Source organism: Trachinotus anak, unplaced genomic scaffold, assembly GCF_046630095.1.
Source record: "Trachinotus anak isolate AG129_WGS33_773 ecotype Australia unplaced genomic scaffold, CSIRO_AGI_Tana_v1 ptg000004l, whole genome shotgun sequence".
Taxonomy (NCBI): domain Eukaryota; kingdom Metazoa; phylum Chordata; class Actinopteri; order Carangiformes; family Carangidae; genus Trachinotus; species Trachinotus anak.
In genome coordinates this window covers 20,352,545-20,372,943 of record NW_027273855.1, presented here as the reverse complement: position 1 = coordinate 20,372,943, position 20,399 = coordinate 20,352,545, and the positions used below count along the sequence as shown (strand labels likewise).

General features: G+C 40.5%; 1 protein-coding gene across 3 annotated transcripts in view; it reads right to left on the bottom strand.

Annotated features, from left to right (window-relative positions):
- Positions 1–19,175, bottom strand: part of dlgap4a (discs, large (Drosophila) homolog-associated protein 4a) — an 85,207-nt gene extending 66,032 nt beyond the window's left edge. The window contains exon 1 of one of the 3 annotated variants that reach the window (XM_071476818.1): positions 15,295–19,175. The gene's annotated coding sequence lies outside the window, so the exon portion shown is untranslated. The remainder of the gene's footprint in view (positions 1–15,294) is intronic. The other 2 variants (XM_071476815.1, XM_071476816.1) reach the window with 2 other exon arrangements.
- Positions 19,176–20,399: the final 1,224 nt, after the last annotated feature.

Genomic DNA, 20,399 nt, shown 5'->3' with positions numbered 1-20,399 from the left:
GCAGCCAGTATGCTTAGTCTCAAAATTATTTATACGGCCCAATATCACACCTTTCTGACGTCGGATCAGGGGGTCTGTGTGCAAACATTTCTGTAACTTTCCACTTCACGCGGCGAGCAGCCAGCTGTGCAGAGGTGAGAAAGGAGCCAGGGTTTGAACTTATCTCTCTGTCTCTCTTTTCTTCGTTTATTACACGGCTATTTTTGTCACTTTTGACACGAACAACCAAGTACATATGCTATAACCACCTAGAGAGACCGTGTCGTGTCTCCTCCTCATCTACGCTGGCCTGTCACTCTGCCCTGTCCCGTTCAAAACAACCATAAACACTTTTGATTTTGAACAAGTTCAGTTCTGAGAGACCATAAACCAGCCCTTAGACCGTTGGTCAAACAAAACAAGACATTCGATAATGTGACCTTGTGCTCTAGAAGTGATATAGTGATGGACGTTTTTTCACAGTTTACTGATGTTTTACAGATAATGAAAATCATTGATCATTACTGTATGTTAGACCTGTTTCGCCTGCCTGTTCTACATCTTTTTATGTTGTTATGTTTTTTTGTTTTTTTTTGTTAAGTATTAACATCAAGCAGATTTCCATTTGACATTTTCCATTCAATGTTGTGTTATTAGTGTTTTTTGCATTTTCATTTTCTTCCTGAATGATAGATGACAAGACTTATACCACTCTCACGTCTGTACAGTAAAGATGAAGTGACAGTCAGATGCTAGTTAGCTTATCTCAGCCTAAATAATGGAAATTAGTGTGGCTCTGTCCAAAGTGTAAAAAAAAAAACTAGCACCTCTAGCGTTCAGAGCTAGGCTAGCTGTTTGCCCCTGCCTCCAGTCTTCATCCTCAACTCAAATAACTGGCTTCTGGCTGTAGCTTCCCACACAGACATCAGTATTTGCAAAATGTCTAACTGCTCCTTCAAGTTTAAGTAAGGTTTGCTAAGTCAAGTCCAAGTCCTGTAAATCCAACTTGAGTTCAAGTCTCAGGTCTACAGCTCTAAACTCATCAGAAGCATCACATGTGACGTGTGACACGAGGCAGCAGGACAATATCCAGGGGATCAGGTCAGTGGAGGGCCCCTTCGTCCTGTGAGCCAGGCTCAGGATTTCTGCGGCTTCCTTAATTCACTAGTGGTGCATGTTTCTACACTACTCTGGTGGCTCTCTTGCAATGAGACATCTTGACAACTTCAGTTTTTTTTTGGCTGACTTGTTTTTTTGTTCTTCTGTTTTTTTTCTGTGTGTGTGTGTGTGTGTGTGTGTGTGTGTGTGTATGTATGCTCCAGAAGTCTCCTGTTTTCTTTTTCTTCTCCTGCCTCACACACATCTGTTTTGCTTTCAGGAGCGCTACTGAGTCTTAGAAGTGACGTCATTTTTGTTCTCAGTGTCAGTTTTGTCCTTGGATTGTACTGTACATCAACACCTGTGAGGCTTCTGAAAAAAGGTGCTTCGCTACCGCCCGAATAAACAAACAAATGCTCTTGGCCGTCAGCGACGTGCATCCGAGGTTAGCTGATCCGACTAAAATCAGCAAAAACTGCGACAGATATGGAAAAAAGACACACTGGAGTTGCACAAACGTCCACCACACTTTGAACCTGTGGCTCAACTCTTTGCATCTCTAGTATATTTGTCCACTGAATCAGTTTGACAAAAGGAACAGTCTTCTCCTGCTCACATGCATTCAATTCATTTTTTAACAGCCCCTCAGTTGTCACCATTCACTCTAATGCAGGCTTCATGTTCGCTCTTGTAAGCAGCGGTAATAACAGTGGCCTCCTTCATATTCCCTGTTCCTTCATATAAAACATGCTTTCCTGTGCTGCACATTCAAACACACACATCTCTTGCGGCCCCTGCCGCTCGCCCACATTTCAGTCATCCTTGGGAGGAGACAGAGCTGGCAGCCTCACGTCGGCCATCCAGCGACAATGCGGCAGGCAGGCAGGCAGGCAGCTCTACTACAGTAGTGGCATGGCAGGTTCAGCTGAAGGAGAGGCACTGACACCCATACTAATGAGACTCTACGCAGCGCAGTGACCAAGCGTATGCAGGAGGATCAGGCAGAAACGATCACACAGCTACCAGAGAGCATATTGCCTCATCGAACCACCACCACCACCACCACCCTGTCTCTCTCTCCACCATTCAGAAAAAAAGGGAAGAAGTTATTCGCTCTCTTCTCTTTTCCATCTCTATCCGCTGAACCCTTGAAGTGTTTTGACAAATCTGCTGCAGACTAAGCATTCAGAGCAACACAGCACCACACATCAGTCCTGTTACCGCAGGAACAACGACCACTTTTGGTCAGTTAGTTCAAGAATATGCCGCAGCCAAGTAATTCAAGTATTCAAATACAAATGATTGAAATTAATTCATCACTGAGTTTTTTTATTCTCTAGCCAGCTCTGTTTGGCACCCAGAAAGAGAGAAAGAGAGGGAGATGAGTATTCATTCTATGAAACTGCATTTGTAGACACAGCCACCGGTCATTCAGTATCAGTGGTACAACAAGTCTATATTATGTCAAAAAGAATGGTTTACAAGAGCTACACAGTGAATGAGATGTATCCAAATATCGTATCAGGTGTGATGGCAAGAGGGCACAAACATACACACTGAATTGATGCTCTTCAAGACTTATTTGATACAGCTGCAGTGTTTGGATCACATCTTCATCACATCTTCATCACCGATTCAAATCGATTTTCATTTGAACAATTCATAAAATCCAGAGATTGATCTTTGAATACATGCCTTTTACAACCTCCTGTGGAAGTGTGAAGCTGTAATCCTGTTAGTCTTGTGCGACCGCCCGTCTCACACAACGTGATCTGGTCACATGAGAGACAAAAACATGGCAGATGCAGCTCCACAGATCTAAAGGCAGATGTACGGCTGCATTTCAGATTTAAAGACTCTGCAGACAGCGAAGAGCTGGACAAAAGCAAATCCAATCCATATGCAATATGTGCAAGAAGAAGCCGACAGAGGAAGAAGCCGTGTCTACCAGTCAGTACACAATGTAGCCGATGCACCAAAAAGTGCATTAATGTAACTGCTTCGGGGCGTATTCATGATGTAAACATTCATATTTTTAATAATGCACCAGGTTAGCGGTACAATTTACAGCATTATTTCTCTGAGAATCTCACTCATACCCAAGGAAAACTGGTATTTTTACTGAAATATCTCAAACTGAATCAATATTGAAAACCGTTCGGGAAATCAGTGCCAACACTCAGCCCTTGTAAGACTGCATATCTTTCTTTTTCACACACATACAGTATGAAATCTTGAACGATGCTTTTCTGAGCAAAACAGATTTATTATATTGCGTTATATTGATGTTGATCAAGTTCTGGATTTCAAGCTGTTTGTTGTAAATCTTTTAAACATTTTGAAAGAATTGTGCGTTTCTGTTGATATATACACACATCATGTGTATGTTGTCGATGGTAGGCACATTTTACTTGACTAACACATGATTTAGAAGCTTGGTATTTCTTGACACAAACATCTGGCTTAAGTCACTCATTAACACTGGTCCCCACACTAAGTCACAACAGGGCTGAACATAAAGGAATTTTCTTCTCGTGTGACAAAGAACAAATGTAACAACAACAGAACATGATGGTATTTACTGTACGTTAATGCTTCTGTGTGACACACAAATTAAAGTAGAGGATCGGGGGATTGGATGGCAAGATGAGGAGATAGAAGAAACAAGAATAGAAGCAGTGACCTTTAGGAGCCCTTACAATTCTCCAGATGAAATTCATTACCACCCCCACCAGATTAATAAAGAGTGAGATTGCTTTCTGATGACAGACAGATGGTCTGCATGCAGGTGGCAAATCTGAGACCCACATTAATTCTTTCATTAGTCAGCTCCTAATGCTCGTGTGTGCATGTTTCTGTAACTGCACGCTACTGAAATGTACAGCATTCGAGAGGAAGTCTGATACCACCCCTACATCCAATCCAGTACAGTCATGCTTCGGGGCTGAAGCTGCATTACATCTCCGAGTCATCCAGCATTTGCACCTCCAGCCTCCTGTGAGGCTCAGGAGCGTCTTGCCGCCCCATTACCTGCCAGTCTTCAGGAACAGCTGCCTCCCTCCTGCTGTGAATTATGCAACAGTGGTGTTTACAATGAAGGCGCACTGCCTGTGGAAACACAAACAAGGACGTATAACCTCGGCAGGGTGAGGATGGAGGCTGGGCGAGAGTCTGCTCCTGCTGTCTTACAGTTAGCACGGCAGGAATTTACAACAGACAGCTCAGGGTGACCTGCTCTTCGACTGATGCTCCACGCAGAAGGATGACAATGAGACCGTAGGTCAAGTCATGTCGAAGAAATCTAAGCGATAGAGACAGCCTGCCGTGGCGACTGTGACGTCTGGGTACACACAAACACAAAACAGCACAGGAATTGCAGAAGTCAGTTCTTTGCCTGTGTTGCAAATCCTGCCGCAGTGACAGAGCAACACGAGTTTCTGTATTACATCACACATCGTCTCTCTAAATCCAGTGAAAACACACGGCTCTGCTGTCCATTAGCCCATGTTAATGAACAGGGCACAGAGCAGTTCATTAACTCCTGTGGTCAGTCACTAGATCCCGTTTTATTTGACCCTGGTTTTATCTTCTGAATATTTATTGTATTATACTCTACACAACATATGAAGAGACAGTTATGACATAATGAGTGTGTGGTGTTAATATGACAAGATCTCATGTAACTGTCAGTTAGCAATTATTCATGTGACTTTGAGTGCTACTTAAACACAACAAGCTCCACTTTGTGCACCGAGTATGAACGCACATGAATGCACGATGAATAATATATAGATGGCAAGAAGTGTAGAAATGAAGGCAGCCATCACCGCTGTTAAGAGTGAGAAGAGTGTGAAGATGTGACCAAATTCTCATGCAAATCTCCTGCAATGCTAATCGCTAAGATAAAACAGGAAGTGTTGGATAGCGTTATCAACTTAGTTTGGGAGGATTTATACCTCAAGGATTAACAGGAAATAAAATACAATGTTAAGCGAATTGAAACACCCTTATTCTGACAGAATGAACTGAGACAATTCCTACTTCCTTTATATACACTTAATGTTATCTGCAAACTTCATATACTTCATGTATGTTCAATTGTTGATACACTAACAGCATCCAGGCTGATAGACCAGGTGCACTAAGGAACAAAACTCTAACAAAGAAAAAAAAATAGTAGCACACCTTGTGTCATGTGGCAAACTGTTCTATTTAGCTTCAAGGTTATAGTGAGGGTGAGTGATCATGAGAGTGTCTGTGTTCAGCAGTCCTGGGGGACATGTTGCATCTATCTGTGAAGAGGGAGACAGGCTTCAAATTGCCTCACCGCTGAGGATGACACACTGCACTATCACTCCTTCCAGCTACAGTCAAAGTTTGTGTGAGCTTGTGTATGTGTGGGATGAGGGGACGCGGGTGTGTAGTGTCACAAGGCTGAATGTTGTTCTTGACTTCTTTGACCCTGACAGTAAAGGGGCTGTGTGGGTGCGTTTCAGCATCTCTCCTGACCAAACATGATTGCGAGTTATTAAAGAAGTAAACAAGGGAAGGAGGCAGCAAAAACATGAAGAAACTCCATCACGTTTTGGTCAAACTATTTGGTTAAAATTAGAGAAAGATTGTGGCCTTTGTTAAATGTTATCATATTTTCATAAGACACAGTGTCTTTACTTTATTAATGTTTAAAAATCAAAATCTTTTCCAACCCTTAACCAAAGTGCATTTGTTGCTTAAACCGAAACAGTCTCTGGTGTCAAGAGTCCTTCATATTGTACTCCCACCATCCAGCTATGACTTGTGAAAACATAGAATTTCCATCGTTAAATAATATTGTCACTGGATGTAATCCAGGCAGCAGTAATGTTACACTAAAAACGCTTTTGGCAAAACAACTTAGTGGGCTCTGATGTAATGACTCGGAGACAGGGTTGTCACAAGTTTCATGTATTGTTGATGGTTTTGTGTTACACAACTTCTGAAAGTTATGATATTCCTGCAGTTTTCTAACTTTTCTGTTATCTCAAGCTATGGCAATGACTTAACGCTATTATGCAAGATCTTGACACTGTGCACAGGCAGGATTATGTCAAAGCCAAGCCATGGTGTGATTTTCCCAGTTCCCATCTCAAGCTTAGTTTAATCTGCAGTTCACAAAAGGCGACCGTTTTCCTTCCTGTAAACCTCCACTCAAGTGAGCATGTGTGTGTAGATGTGTTGGTGGAAGTGCGCATCAGTCTGCAGCAGGTTGAATCATTACATTAACCAGTTAATGTGGACAGAAACTGCCAGTTGAAGTGATGTAAGGTTTTTTGGCAGCTGTTGAGCTCAGTGCTGCCGGCACACACATGGCATGACAGTTGCACATGGTGTGTGCCCTGCAAACACAGTGCTTTCGTGTGAGTGTTTTTTGATAAATAATTTAATGGGAGTAGGATACTGACTGCCAGGTTACCGCTGTTGCAGTACAGACATATTAACATATTAAAGGTCGGTGTCCTCCTTGAGAAGTAGAAGATTCTTTAAAATTAAAAGCCTAATAATGAGAGGGGAGCTTTTTTCAGGACATGGAGACCTAGATTTTTTATATGCTATGACAATCCCTCCTGGTTAATGTGGGTTGAAACAGCTAATCACAAAGATGTGACGAGCTCTCACAGTCCAGGTGTTCTGTTTTGAATGTCCAGTTTAGGAAAAACTGTTTGCTCAGGTTTAACATGCACTATCACTAAAATACAGTCTAAACTTCTGTCTAATCACTGCATTGTTTCTGATTAGGTGTCTAAATTTTGAAAAATAATTATAATTAATTCATTTAATAATTAATTTAAAGGCAGATATCTATTGTAAATGGCTAATATCCCAAGGAAGTATGTAAATTTTGGAGGATTCGACACCTTGTTGTGTCCAATGTCTGTTTAGTACCAATGTAGGAACTAGTGTGTCTTTCATGTTGAGATGTGGAAAGTAAGAGTGTGAAGGTTGGGTTGGTGAATGGGTGTATAGCATGTTTGACTTTTCATTATAGACTTTCCTCTATTTTAAAATGATATAGTTTGTTTGGTTGTGTCATAATACAGATACAGAAGCTGTTCTTCTTCTATTGTATTTCAGTCAGAAACATTTATGTCAACATTGACAATGACTATAGCAAATGATTCTACAGTTGGATTAGATTTGTTGGAAAAGACTGCTTGTTGAAGGTGCTCTCACAGAATCTAAAAGTGAATAGGACTCTGCTGGTAGAGCTAATTCGCCAATGATAAACATACTTGAAACGAAGTCTTAGTTAAATCAACGGAATGAAATACAACATAGGGAGGAGAGTGATGTGGCGGAGGGAGCAACGGCAGCAAACGGCGTTGGCATCAGCGGAGTAACAGTCAGGTTATGATGTCCAAGCATGAATATGACTGGACGTGAATCGGCTAATCATTGTGAAGCGTATTGCATTGTATTACAGCTGATCACCACCAGCCTACACAGGCACGACATTAGTGTTCTGCCTGAACTATAATACCATGCTTCATTTCTGACACAGTAGCTGCTGACGGAGTGTTTGCTGTTGCAATAAAACCGCACTTGCCGCAAGTGTTGCAAAATCAACGAGGACTGAAATCCTAAGGATTACAATTATTAGCTATAACAATTACAGCTTTCAAAATGTTGGCTCTGTACATTTCAGGGGAATTTTCAGAGAAAAGACTAGCGATGGTTTGTTTTTCTTATAGTGCCAAGCCAAACTGTTCTGTCCAGGCACCTCTTCAAATGAATATAGCATGAATTCAGCATTCATCTGTTTCAGCAAACACAATTAATTGTTACATTAAAAACCGCAGCCATATATATAGATCTACATCAGTCTTCGTCAGATGTGGTAATTATCTCTACTGACAGCTGGGACCCTGGTGCTGGTATCTGTGCGTGAAAAACTGTGGAGCCATGCATGTGACAAGGTGAAAACAATCTTCTGGCGTGGAGGGTGAGCGGTGATGTGGTCAAGTGGTGATGGCAACAGGCCTGATAACGTCAGACGTCGTGTCCATATGGCGCCCGGAGCTGGGGCTGTAACACAAGCACACCCGAGGGTCAGGTCCTGGTTTGAATGAATGCAGTCGGTGGCAGGGGCCAGAAGGCAGACATCCAAAGGTGTTAATCTTCAGAGGGCTCAGATCTGCTCCCTGACTCCCTGTCAAGCCCACTGTCTGTGCACACTGACTGCCTTGAAGTGAAACAACACATGAAAATCTCATCTAGGACTACCAATCATTAGTTAGCGAGTAAAATATATGAAATTAATGATGACACAATTGATTGAACTTGGAATTAATGAGAAGGAATCTTGCTGCAGGCAGTCTGAGGTAGGAATTGATCTTTTTCCCTGTGCAATGCAACAAGAACTTAATAATAATTCCCAACAAAGTATTAATTTTTCCCTCCATCTTGTCTGTATGCTTGTTGTTCCCAAATGCTCAGCCAGCAACACTTTACAGTTGGTATGAGAACGTCTCTCTGTCATCCTGCTGTTCTCTGGAATATGAATGTGAAATTATGCATTTGATTTGGACCTGCCGGAGGGAAGCAGGTTTCCAAAAGGCAAAATCACCAGCTTTCTTATATTTACACAGAAATAATTAAAGCCAACTTGTGATTCAAGGGTAGCGGATATTACACCGAAATCCTATCAGCTCTGTCCTTGTCCATAAAGTCTTTATATACACACACAACATCCCACAGTCACAATCACCAAGAACTGCCCCAGAAATTGAAGTGAAGGTTATAGAAATTCTCTTTGTAGTTACAAAACAAAATATCCCTGAGCTTTGACTATCACCCTGCATTATTTCCGAGGCATCCGAGGCACTCTTCTGTATTGCTTCTTGTTTGCCTCTCAGTAATGTTAGGCGGCTTCTCCATTAAGCTTGTTTTATTTCTTGTCCATATCAATTAGTTTGTTTTTTTTTTGCATTTTATTGTAAACTACAAGCAGAACAAATAAGCCAAATCTTCATCAATCGATTATTCTCATTTCCATTTCATTTCAACCCGAGAAAACTGTTCTTCTTTGGATGCTGAATAGAAAATATGGACAGCCACAAAAACTCTGACATGAACAAACAGCTGTTACTGGGATCTTCCCTGCTTTGGACACATGAGACATAATTAATCACCAGGGGACACAGACTCATTAATTGCTGTGTGCTGATTAATTGTCTCTTGTGAGAAATGTTCAGCTTAACATGCAAATTTGTGTCACAGGATCTATTCAGCGACGCAGCCCAGGCAGGGACTTATTGTAAAATGACACATGCAGGGAGATAACAAGACGCTTGTCAGGAGCCCACTGTAAAACAGTTGTTTCTATTTTGAGCTCCTATACAAGAAGTGGAAAATGTGAGATGTTACAACTTGGATTTGATGAAGACTAGGAGAGGGCTGAAATGTAACGAGGAAAGAAAAAAAGAGACTGTTTATCATTTGATTTGCTTTGTCCTTGGTTTTTTGCTGCATTAAACAAACTGCAGAAGATATGTGAGGTGAGAGGAGAGGAGAGGAGAGGAGAGGAGAGGAGAGGAGAGAAGAGGAAAGGAAAATAAGTGAGGAGAGGAGGTGAAAGGAAGTGAAATGAAAGAAGATGCAAGGAAAGAAAAGGAGAGAAAAGGAGAAGTGACAAAAGCAGGATGAAAAATGAGGAGAGGAAACGAGTGAATGTGAAGGAGAAGAAATGAAAGGAGAGGAGACAAAATGAAAAGAGGAGGAGAGGAAATGAAAGAGGGGACAGGAAAAGTGAGGAGAGGAGGTGAAACAAGAGAAAAAGAGGAGAGGAGACTAAATAAGAAAGAAAAGGGGAGGCAAGGAAAGGAGATAAAAAGAGAAGTGCAGAGGGGAGGGGAAAGGAGACAAAAGGAATTGGGAGAGAGGAGAAGTAGAGAGAGGAGAGAAGGTGAAAGGAGAAGAGACGGGATGAAGGGAGTCAAAATGAAATGAAAAGGGAAGGAGAGGGGAGGAAATGAGGGGAGAGGACAGGAGCTTGTTGGGCTCTGTGACCTGATGGCAGGAAAGGTCACTGACTCAGCAGCACAGAACAGCATCTGTGAAGGCAGAGTTTAATCACCTCCAACCACTTCATCAGCTCCTGCATGAGGTGGACTGAGAGTGGCATCACCAAGGTCATAAAATCTCTCCCTGCTGAAGACATATAGTGAGAGATGAGCCTCTCTCTCCTTACAGATGAAATCACACCATCTTCTTTATCCACAAATTTGAGAGGATGACGATGAGACAATAACTGAACAGATGGAACACTAAGACACTTCACCGATGGTAAGGAGGAAGTGCACACATGTTCACTGTGCCAAGCTTCTGCCTGAACTGAGGCAATACTGGGGGCTTGGTGCTATGGTACATAAAGAAACAATAGCTTGAAATGATATGTGCACTCTATTTTATCTAAACTACATTTAGTCAAATGAGCAGTAAATTCTATCGGCCTCATGTAAAAAGGTGTGCTCATCCTAAACCTGTCTTGTACGGAAGCAGAGAAAGGACATACTCGCAAATATTTTTTTATCCCATTATCGTGACAACAAAGCTCGTTCTCTGGAGATAACGACATGTTATTAGGAAAAAACTAATTTTTGTTATCCTGAGTTATCAAGATGTTATCATGAGAAAATGTTTTTTTTGTTTTCTCGAGATAACGAAATAATTATCCTGTTATCTTGAGAAAGCAAAAAACGTTCTCTCGCAATAACAACAAAAAAGTTCTGATAAAATTGCGTTATTTTGCGATAAACCATTGTTTTCTCCTGATAATATCTCAATATCTCGCTATAACAAACCATTGTTTCTCCTGATAATATCTTGGTAGAAAACGATGCTTGTTATCTTGAGATAACGGGATAATAAAATATTTTTAAGTACAACTTTTTTCAGCCTCCATACTCTTGCTTTTTTCTCTGGGGATTCAATAAAGCTCATCTCAGCCTCATGAATTTCACCTGTTCATTAGTAGAGCTGCTAATTAATCTATTAGTCAATCAGAAGAAAATTAAAGGGCAACTATTTTGATTGTCCATTAATCATTTAAGTTATTTTCAAAAAAAATTACAGGTTCTCAGATGTGTTTTTCTTGGTCTTATACCTTACTTACATTTTGGTAAATTGAACATTTGGGGGCTTTAAAGTGGATTCTACACTGCTTGTTGAATGCTCGGATAGCTTCAGAAACCACCCCACCACCTTTCCAACGTTGAATAGGAAAGGTCTTCTGAAACCGAAAATGTGACATTCGTTGTCATTTAAGGCTACCTCTTCTTCTTCTTTTTAGGAAAGTTTCAGTCACAAAAATGTTACCAGAGTAGAAAGACGAATCTCTCAGGAAACAAATTTAGCAGTGTCAATAGTGGCGTTAGTGGACCTGTAACAAGTACAATATATTAACAGTACAGCAACATAAAATAACGAGGGGATAGTTTAAAAGAAATGATGAAAGCGAAACAATTTCTCAGTAAACTCCCATGATGATGATATGGTTAGTAGTATATTAATTTTGCATCAAGTTAGTTATGGTTATGTATATATTTTTTTGTTTTACTTAATTTCGGCATCATATTTAACCTCCACATTCATTCCCATTAAGGCATAATGATTTCTGGTAACATTAGTGTTTTTCCCTCTGTAGTGAAAGTCATGAGCTATGAGTCATGCGGTAGGTCTGGACTACTCATAAATTTTAATTTATACCAACAAGAAAATTGGTGAAGGCCACAAATTCGTATGTATGTGCCACAAATCTGTTTGTATATGTGGTTCTTCACGGTTTTCCTTTAAAGATGCAAATCACAGTGTGGATCCATAGTGGTGACAGACTAACAGGAACACGAGCTTTATACTGCAGCAGACATAATAACATAGGAAATTCAGCCATCCATACTGACTCTGTTATAGCGCTACATCATTCAATACAACACAGCGTGACGAGTGACATGAAAGGTTGGTGAATCTGCTATATAGTAATTACCTTGTTGTGTTTGTCAGCTGACCTTACACCCACCACATTCGGCTGATATAGAAGAGACTGGCAGAGGAAAGGCAGCAAGTTAATAAAACAGACACAGGATGAGAGAACACAAAAACGAGAACAGGAGACTAAGAGAAGAGAACTGGGCTTTGGAGACTGTTGTCCCTGCTCATTGAAATACCAATTAAGCCAATACCTTGTGACATTTCTGCTCTTTCTCTTCTCATGTTACAGCTAATGCGCCCCAGCATGGGCAGTCATACTGCAGGAAGCCGTATAAAGCTGAAGCTCTAACACAGTAGGTGAGACACACAAGATTTTAACACTTGTGCTCTTTTTGCTGCTATTTCTAAAACATAAAACTCTGCTTGCATTATATTCTGTTTCTAGCAGTGGTGGATGAAGTATTCAGATCTTAAGTGAAATTAGCAATACAGCAGTTTGCTGGGTTAAAGTGGCTATAATCCATATTTTATGATAACAATGTATCAAATGACAATGTGAAAACAATGTGACGATGTGGAAGAGTGGTGAACCAACAGTTCCTCTCAGTTTTATGGAGCTTTACAGAAAGTTTCAACACAATGTTTATCTGTCTGGCCAACAACTTCACTGTTTTGGTTCACTCTTGTTACTCTCATAGTGTTGTTTTTGGCCACAGCAGGTAGCTGAAAAAGCTCAAAAACCTACTGTACACCACCTCAGCAAACAGCAGACAGACAAGTTAGCGACAAGCTGCTGAACAAAGTGGAACATTTAGCAATTAAAGAGCCAGATTTCCTTCAATAGTTGGTGGAGACCAAACACAGAGCTAACAGGAGTGAATATTGGACTTAACATTCTCCAGGTCGCCAAAGACACAACTCTCTGATGAATGACAATGTTGCTCTGTATGTGTAGATGAGTAAATAAGTGATTGTTTAAAAGGTGATGATATGTCAGTGCCATGTTCACGGCTTGTTTTCGCTCAGTGGCCAAAAAAATTAAAAATTAAAAAAATTAAAAATTCAGCTATTGCAAAAAGATGAAAGTATATAAGTATAATCAGTAAAATGTATAAATTAATTTGTTAAGCAGACCTTTATGGCAAATAATATTTTTTGGATCATTGGAATATAGAAGTGATTTTACTGTCGTAGCTAAGTGAGCTGTTACTACCTTTAACCAAAGTGTTGGGTATAAATTATAAGCTGAATGTAAAATCATAATCAGCAAAGTAATGAGTGACTATAGTTTATAAATTAATGTAGTGGCAATATTTGTCTCTGAAATATAGTGGCACAGAGGTAGACAATATAAACACTGAATATTCTTGTTGTTGTTTATAACACATTATAATGTAGTTTTCAGCCAACATATAGACATTTTAAGTCTATTATTGTGCTGATCTGCTTATAACTACATTAGAGTGTGTTACAAGTCATGTATTAAATGTTTACATAGAGCTCATAAATGCTGCATAAAGTGTTACATAAAATGTATAAAGCAGTCAAGCACAAGTAAGTCAAAACAGGAGTGAATGTACTTCATGTTATGAAAGAAACTGGAAAGCGCTTTCAAGAGACTCAGTCCAACAACTGTGACCTTTTCAGACAATGTCATCAACTTAATATATTCAATGACTGTTTGCGCAGTACTGGTTGAGTTGTTGCAGGATCCCACCGGGTCGTGGTGTGAAAAGACTTTTAATGCTTTGTGTCCTTTGACGTCACACTGATGTGTGTGATACTGTACAGTATCTTGTCTAATCACTCCCTGCAGTAGCCTGACTAAGCCAGTTTTAAAAACACCCACCACCCTGGATCAGAGCCAGCTGGGTTTCTTTCAAACTATCTGGTACAGTATCATCATGGCTGTTGGCTCCCTGGCAGCAGATATGACATTGACACCTAAGTGAGAGCCTACAGTCCACCACCAACAGAGCTGTTTTACACTGGGTACCCAGATCCGCTCCTGGACTCTGTTTGTAGGCTACTGCTCACTACTCAGTTTGTATGCTATTTGTTCTCCTGCTGTTTATTATAAGAGCAAACAATCCTGTGCGCATTTAAAAGCGTGTGCAGGTTCAGAAGACAGAAAACCTTTAAGGCTGCCCAAGCGCTCAGTGTGTCACTGCTGGCAGCAGAGGCTGACACACTGCTACACTGACATTCTTCAGCGTGCCATCCACAGATTTGTGGTCCCATTGAGCAGCGCATGAATTATTAATCAGCCGTCTACTAACAAAATGGGCTTTTAATTGTAGGGACTCCTGTTCGACAACAACAGCCGAAACACAGGCCTCGATACTGACTGACTATTGATCAATCCCCCTCCAATGGATGCAGCCTCATCTTCAGCATCAGAGTAGAGGTGTGCTGGTTTAAATCACAGGGATCTAGCAAGCAGCTCCTGCTCCATCCAGAGGACAGGGGCCCCACAGAAATGGGTTTTTCACCCACTACTAACATTTTACCTCCCCAAAAAAACCTTTGATATTTTTTTTAAAGCAGAGAGAGGGGTGAAACTTCAAAGGGAGGATAAGAGGAGCATGCTGCTGTGATTTTGCTGTGGTCTGAGATTTTATACTCATCAAATACAAGAAAAAAGCCATTCAACCAACAAGCAAATGGTAATTTAGTGCTGATTAATTCAAAATCTGCACCGAGTTAAAAGCTAACAGAGATCCACCTAATTGTTCTCAAAAGACATGCTTTTTTCCTTTCCAAACTCTAAACCCAGCCCCCCTCACAGATGAGGTTTGATAACTTTGTCAAACACAGATCCTGCACATACATAAGCTGTTGTGCATACACACAGTATCAGTTCTAAAGCTAAAAACGACTTCAATGCCTCAGGTTAAAGTATATTCTACTTGCCATTGCTACAGTAAACTGACTTCGGCTTTGGCAGTCTGGAGCCAGCTCTAGTCCAGGCATCCTGAGGTGAACCAGTCAAATTCATGTTTAAAAAAAAAACACACCAGGCTGTTGACATGACATTTACAAGTCACATCTCGGCACCTTGCAGCTACAGTCACACTCATGAGGTCGACAGGTGAAGAGCGACTGATTCAAAACAGTCAAATCGCCAATTTCAACTCAAGAGGGGGACTGGCGATGCAACAATGCAGCCTGATGAGCCCCGATCGAGCCGCCAGTTCTCTGACCGAAACCCGCAACGCCCGCTGGAAACCCCGACCGTGTCAACAAGCTTACCTTTGTCATTTTATTGTCAGCAGCTGCAGATGGGTGTCGGTCACACAGGAATAGTTATCCAGCTCTTACATGTCGGCCGTAATATCACTGTCACCCGGCTGTTTATCTGTCGGGAAGGTAAACCAGACGGTCCTATAACATTGCTAGAAATATAACTGTCTTTTTTTTTTTCTTTTTTTTTTATCCCTTAGATGTGTGGCACAATCTCACAAGCCGCGGTCATTGCTGGTCTGTCCCTCCTACAGTGCAGCGGTCTTCTGATAGCAGCTCACCGGTTTACAGAGGGATCCATCACGGCAGGGAAAACGCAGTTTGGAGGCTGCCGGTGATGCTGCAGCAGCAGCGTTTGGTCCGTCGAGACGCGGGATGAGAGAGGTGGGGGTGGGGGCATCCGAGGGCCCACGACAAAACACTCAGCTCCGAAAATGAACTCATCGGACCCGAAATCACGGTCTCATGAGCAAACGGTGGTTGATGAATCATTATGCGCACAGAGAGGCAAATGAATGTGTGTGTGTGTGTGTGTGTTTTATTATTCCGTGTGTTTCTCAGGAGTGATGCTCTTTGATGATTAAGGGGAGAGAGGAGGGATTTTAAAGGGGAGATTCATTCAAAAAGAGGTTTGACGTGGCAGCCTGTTACTTTGGATTTTAGAAAATCCGTCAGATTTCAATAAAACTGAAACCAGAGCACCAGCTGATATCATCTGGTGACACTTATTGAAGTTGATCCGTTGACACACTGAATTAGGTCTGCAACTGCTGGCACTATTATTTTCATCAGTGATTAATGTGCTCTCGACTAACATTTCAGAAAATAGTGAATAATACCCACCATGTTTTCCTGGAGACCAGAGTCACATATCTGAATGTCTGGTTTTGAAAAGCCAAAACAACAAATGGACTCAGGGGCTACAGCCGATGTTTGAGATACTGTATTTCATTCACTGTCATTCACTGTATTTTAGAAGCACTGACATCATGGCACCAAAATTTAGTTCATAGGACCAAAAATAAAATCTCCTCCTATTCAGCACTTTAACACGTAATAAATAGTTTATGATACACTCATGAAGTTGTGAGCACATTTTAAGCATCTGTTGATGTATTTGTCAAAAACTACAGCTCATGAAGCATCACAATCATAATAAATGTTACATTACACACAAACAAATCTTTACATTGTTTGATTTAACTATTAATACATACAGTAGGTTAAAACTGTTTATGAGTGCCCAAAACTCAGGAAGACACATTGTGCTTGTGGGTTCATTCTTGATATTAATATTCCTAGTTCAAGGTCCACTTACTAAATTTGTTCTCATGACTTTCTTCAACAGATGCAGTTTTTCTATGGCTTACAAGTGATATATTATGAAAATCATTATACACACCAGTTATGGATACTCTATATGAGAAGTTAGCCTGTAGCCTGCAGCAGTTAGCTGCTTAGTATTTAGTAGCTAAACAAGCCAGATATTTCCCTCAGGAATTGGAGGGGACCAAAAATAGAGCTAAAAAAAGAGTGAATATTGGACTTACACTGATCAAGAGGCCAGAAACACAACTCCAAAGGACTGGGAATGTTGCTCTGTGTTTGCTGGGTGTTTAAACTAACAACAGCAGCAGCAAATGCCCCATAATGAGGTGATATATCAACTTTGTGTTCACAGCATGTTTGCACTGCCACCCAACTGGCTCAGTGCTTGTTTTAAAATGTTCTATTATCAGCTTACACCTACAACATAGTGTGCTTTAAATTTATATATAGCCTACACTCCGTTACCAGTTTATTAGGTATACTACAGACCTGTAATAAATCCTACCCTCTGCTTGTAAAGTCCAGTTTTTACTGAGCTTGTTTTAGAAAGATGTTGAGGGTCATTTTGGAGAATGTAGTTTGTGGTGCTGTCTAACACACATGGATGTAAGATTTATTGTAGACCTGTTGTACTTGTACCTAGTTGTACCTAAACTACCTAAAAAAAAGAGGAAAGAGGACATAACCTCAGTGTCCTTGATGGTACCCACATCCTGTCTCCTCATATCCCAAACAAAATCACCATGATGCTGTCATGGATGACCTCAGATTACATGAAGCTATGGCTAGTCATGAGTTTTTGTCAAAGTGAATAATGGCCACACACATATTTGGACACACAAATGCATTAACATTACACACACACACACACACACACACACACACACATATACACAGAGGTCTGTGTAACTGTATGACTATGACTAATCTGTAGTTTGAAATCAAACTGACAATAAAAGACAATCTGTCCTCTCCAGAATAATGCCCAGTAACACAAGCATTAAGGACAGCTGATTGGATAAGACCATGACTAATGACTCTGCATCTGATCCAGGGGTGGATATCAAAAGGGCCACAGAGGCAGCCAATGGTTGTGTGGTATATGCTGAATAGTTTTTTTGTTCAGTCTGTCCTTTTCCATAGGACTGTGCTAAGTTATCTGACAGTAATCTCCTCATATATTGTCTCTCAACAAGACAGATAATTAGCTCAGCTATAGTGAACTGTGGCTCTACCTGCATGCTTAGATTCCACTTGTCTTCATTTGGCCGGTTACAATAGCAGCCTTTTGGTCCAGATGATTGAATTGTTATTAGAGGACTTCCATGTTGTCTTGTAACACCCTGCAAAGCCTGGTTGTGGGTCAGTAACTTATTTTATATAAGGGCAGTGTAAAGTATATATCTTTTCTAATCTCACCTCTCTAATTTCTTTAATTTTTTATTTTTGCTATATTTGCATTCAAATAGTTCTTTATCTGTTTTCCTCGCTCTCAGCCTCTCTCTGTGCTGCCTTATGTGTCTTATCTTATCTCTTCTTACTGAGCTTCAGAGTGACTATAAGATAATGCAGCAATGCTGAGGTAATAGGAATCATATAAATAAATTGCAGGAGCTCAAATATTTATTTTTTTTTTTACACACTAATATGGCTTGCAGGGATAACAAATGCAGTCAAACTATACTTTTGAATTTTAGACCAACAGGAAACAATAATGAAAATCCAGAGCTTCTTTGTTAGAAATAACTTAAAAAAAGAGAAAGAGTTAAATACTATTTAACGGCTTTAATGTGGTACATTACTTTCTTGTGCACTAAAGCTTTCCCTGAAATGCTAGATAAGCAGACCATGTCTAGTTAACTTAGCACCAACAGCCTGTATAAGTTAATTATTAAGTTGAAAACAAACCAATTGTTGTGATTTCAGTTTATCTCACTACAACATTTTAAAGATACAAATATTTGGCACACTATTACCATGAACTGTCTTTTTCCTCTTTTGTATTTCATCTTCGAGATGGAGAAAAACAGGAATTGCTTTAACAGTCCTTTCATTATTGTGAGTGTACTTTACCGTCTGGTTCATTTAGTCCTCATGCAGAAATTTCAAATGAAAGCAAGGAGTGCAGTTTTATTCTACTTTGAAAATAAATAGTTTAACAGAAATAAGATTTTCTTCGGCATTCTAACCCATACAGAATCGTGACACATTGTTGGCAGAGAGTGAAAATAGTGGGATAGTTTTGCTTTGTCTCTGGCCTCCCTGTGTGTACTCAAGCTAGTGAGTAGTCTGTGATATATAGTGAGTGTTTTGGAGGAGGGAGAAAGCTGTTCTACCATCAACTGCCAAGCTCTGTTGTGAGCTTCATCAGAGCAGTCCTTTCTGTCATTGACAATCTGTTTTATGTAACAATTCCCATAATCAGTGCTCATTCCAGGACTAACAAACTGTTCCTCCGATTACTCAGAGAGCATTTCTGCCAGGTGTATGTGTGTGATGCTTTCATTTTCCATATTTGTGATGCTGGCAGCTGCTTCAGATAACCATTTTGAATTTTTGAATCAGTGATTGTTTTTAGATTTAATTCATATATATATATATATATATATATATATATATATATATATATATATATTATGCTGGTTATACAGACAAAGAATAAAGGTGGTGACAAAAGGCATGACAATTATTAAGTGATTAGTAATGTATTAAGAGTATGGGGCCATGCTACCATGGTGGTGATTCATTTGAGCTAAATGCTAACATAATGCTAACACATGGGTGTTCAGCAGGTACAATGTTTATAATCTTCACCATGTTATAGTAGCGTATCACCATGCAACCATTTGCTAATCAGCACTTCACACAAAGTGCAACTGAGGCTGATGGGAATGTCACTGGTTTTGCAGTAAACTTGAGTATTGTGCAATTAAAATATTGCCCTTCATCCTGAGGGGACATGAATATCTGTTGAGACATTTCATTCTGAACAAAAAATGTAAACGTCATGGTGGTGCTAGAGGAGAATCACAGGACTGCCAAAGTCATTAGGATACACAGTCTGTGAAATATCCAATATGCCAATCCATGCAGTGAGTATCGAAAACCTTGACCTGCTGGTGGTACTGGGGGAAGGCCAGGGTCATTACAATTCATCTTCTGGGTAACATGAATATACAACATTAACCAGCAATCAAGCGTCAGTTTATTGACCTGTTTAATGCACAAAAGACACAATGAGTTCATGAATGAATGGCATGCCCTCGTATTTAAGGTAGTACCACAAACATTTCACTCCACCAAGATGAATGTGTTCCACATTCTGTCATCACAATTGGTATTATTCTATTCACCATATGAGTGATATATCACGCAACTTACTCTCTTATATTCTGTATAAGCTCTGTTCCAATCACATGTGTTTCCCTAAACACAGAGTCCAGAGAGTGTGCCCAGTAGCCTGCATAACTGGGTTCTTCCTGTGGAGGATTGGCATTAAAATGCAGACTGCTCCTCATGCTTGTGCCCCCAAGATATCACGCCAATTATTTGTCTCTGTGGGAGCAACCTATTTGTGGAAGATCTTCTTAAATTTAGAGTGGGGAGTCACAGCCCCTCCACATCCTTCCTGGTTCCTGACTGGACAGTTTACAAGGGCACGTGTCAACTCTCGCTGTGACCCCGCAGGGCCATCTAACTATGGCTGTGGAAAGGTAGTGACGTTGCAGTCACCATACAGGCACAGGCGTTTGGTTCTGTTCTCACCCCTGCAGAGAGAATTCAGC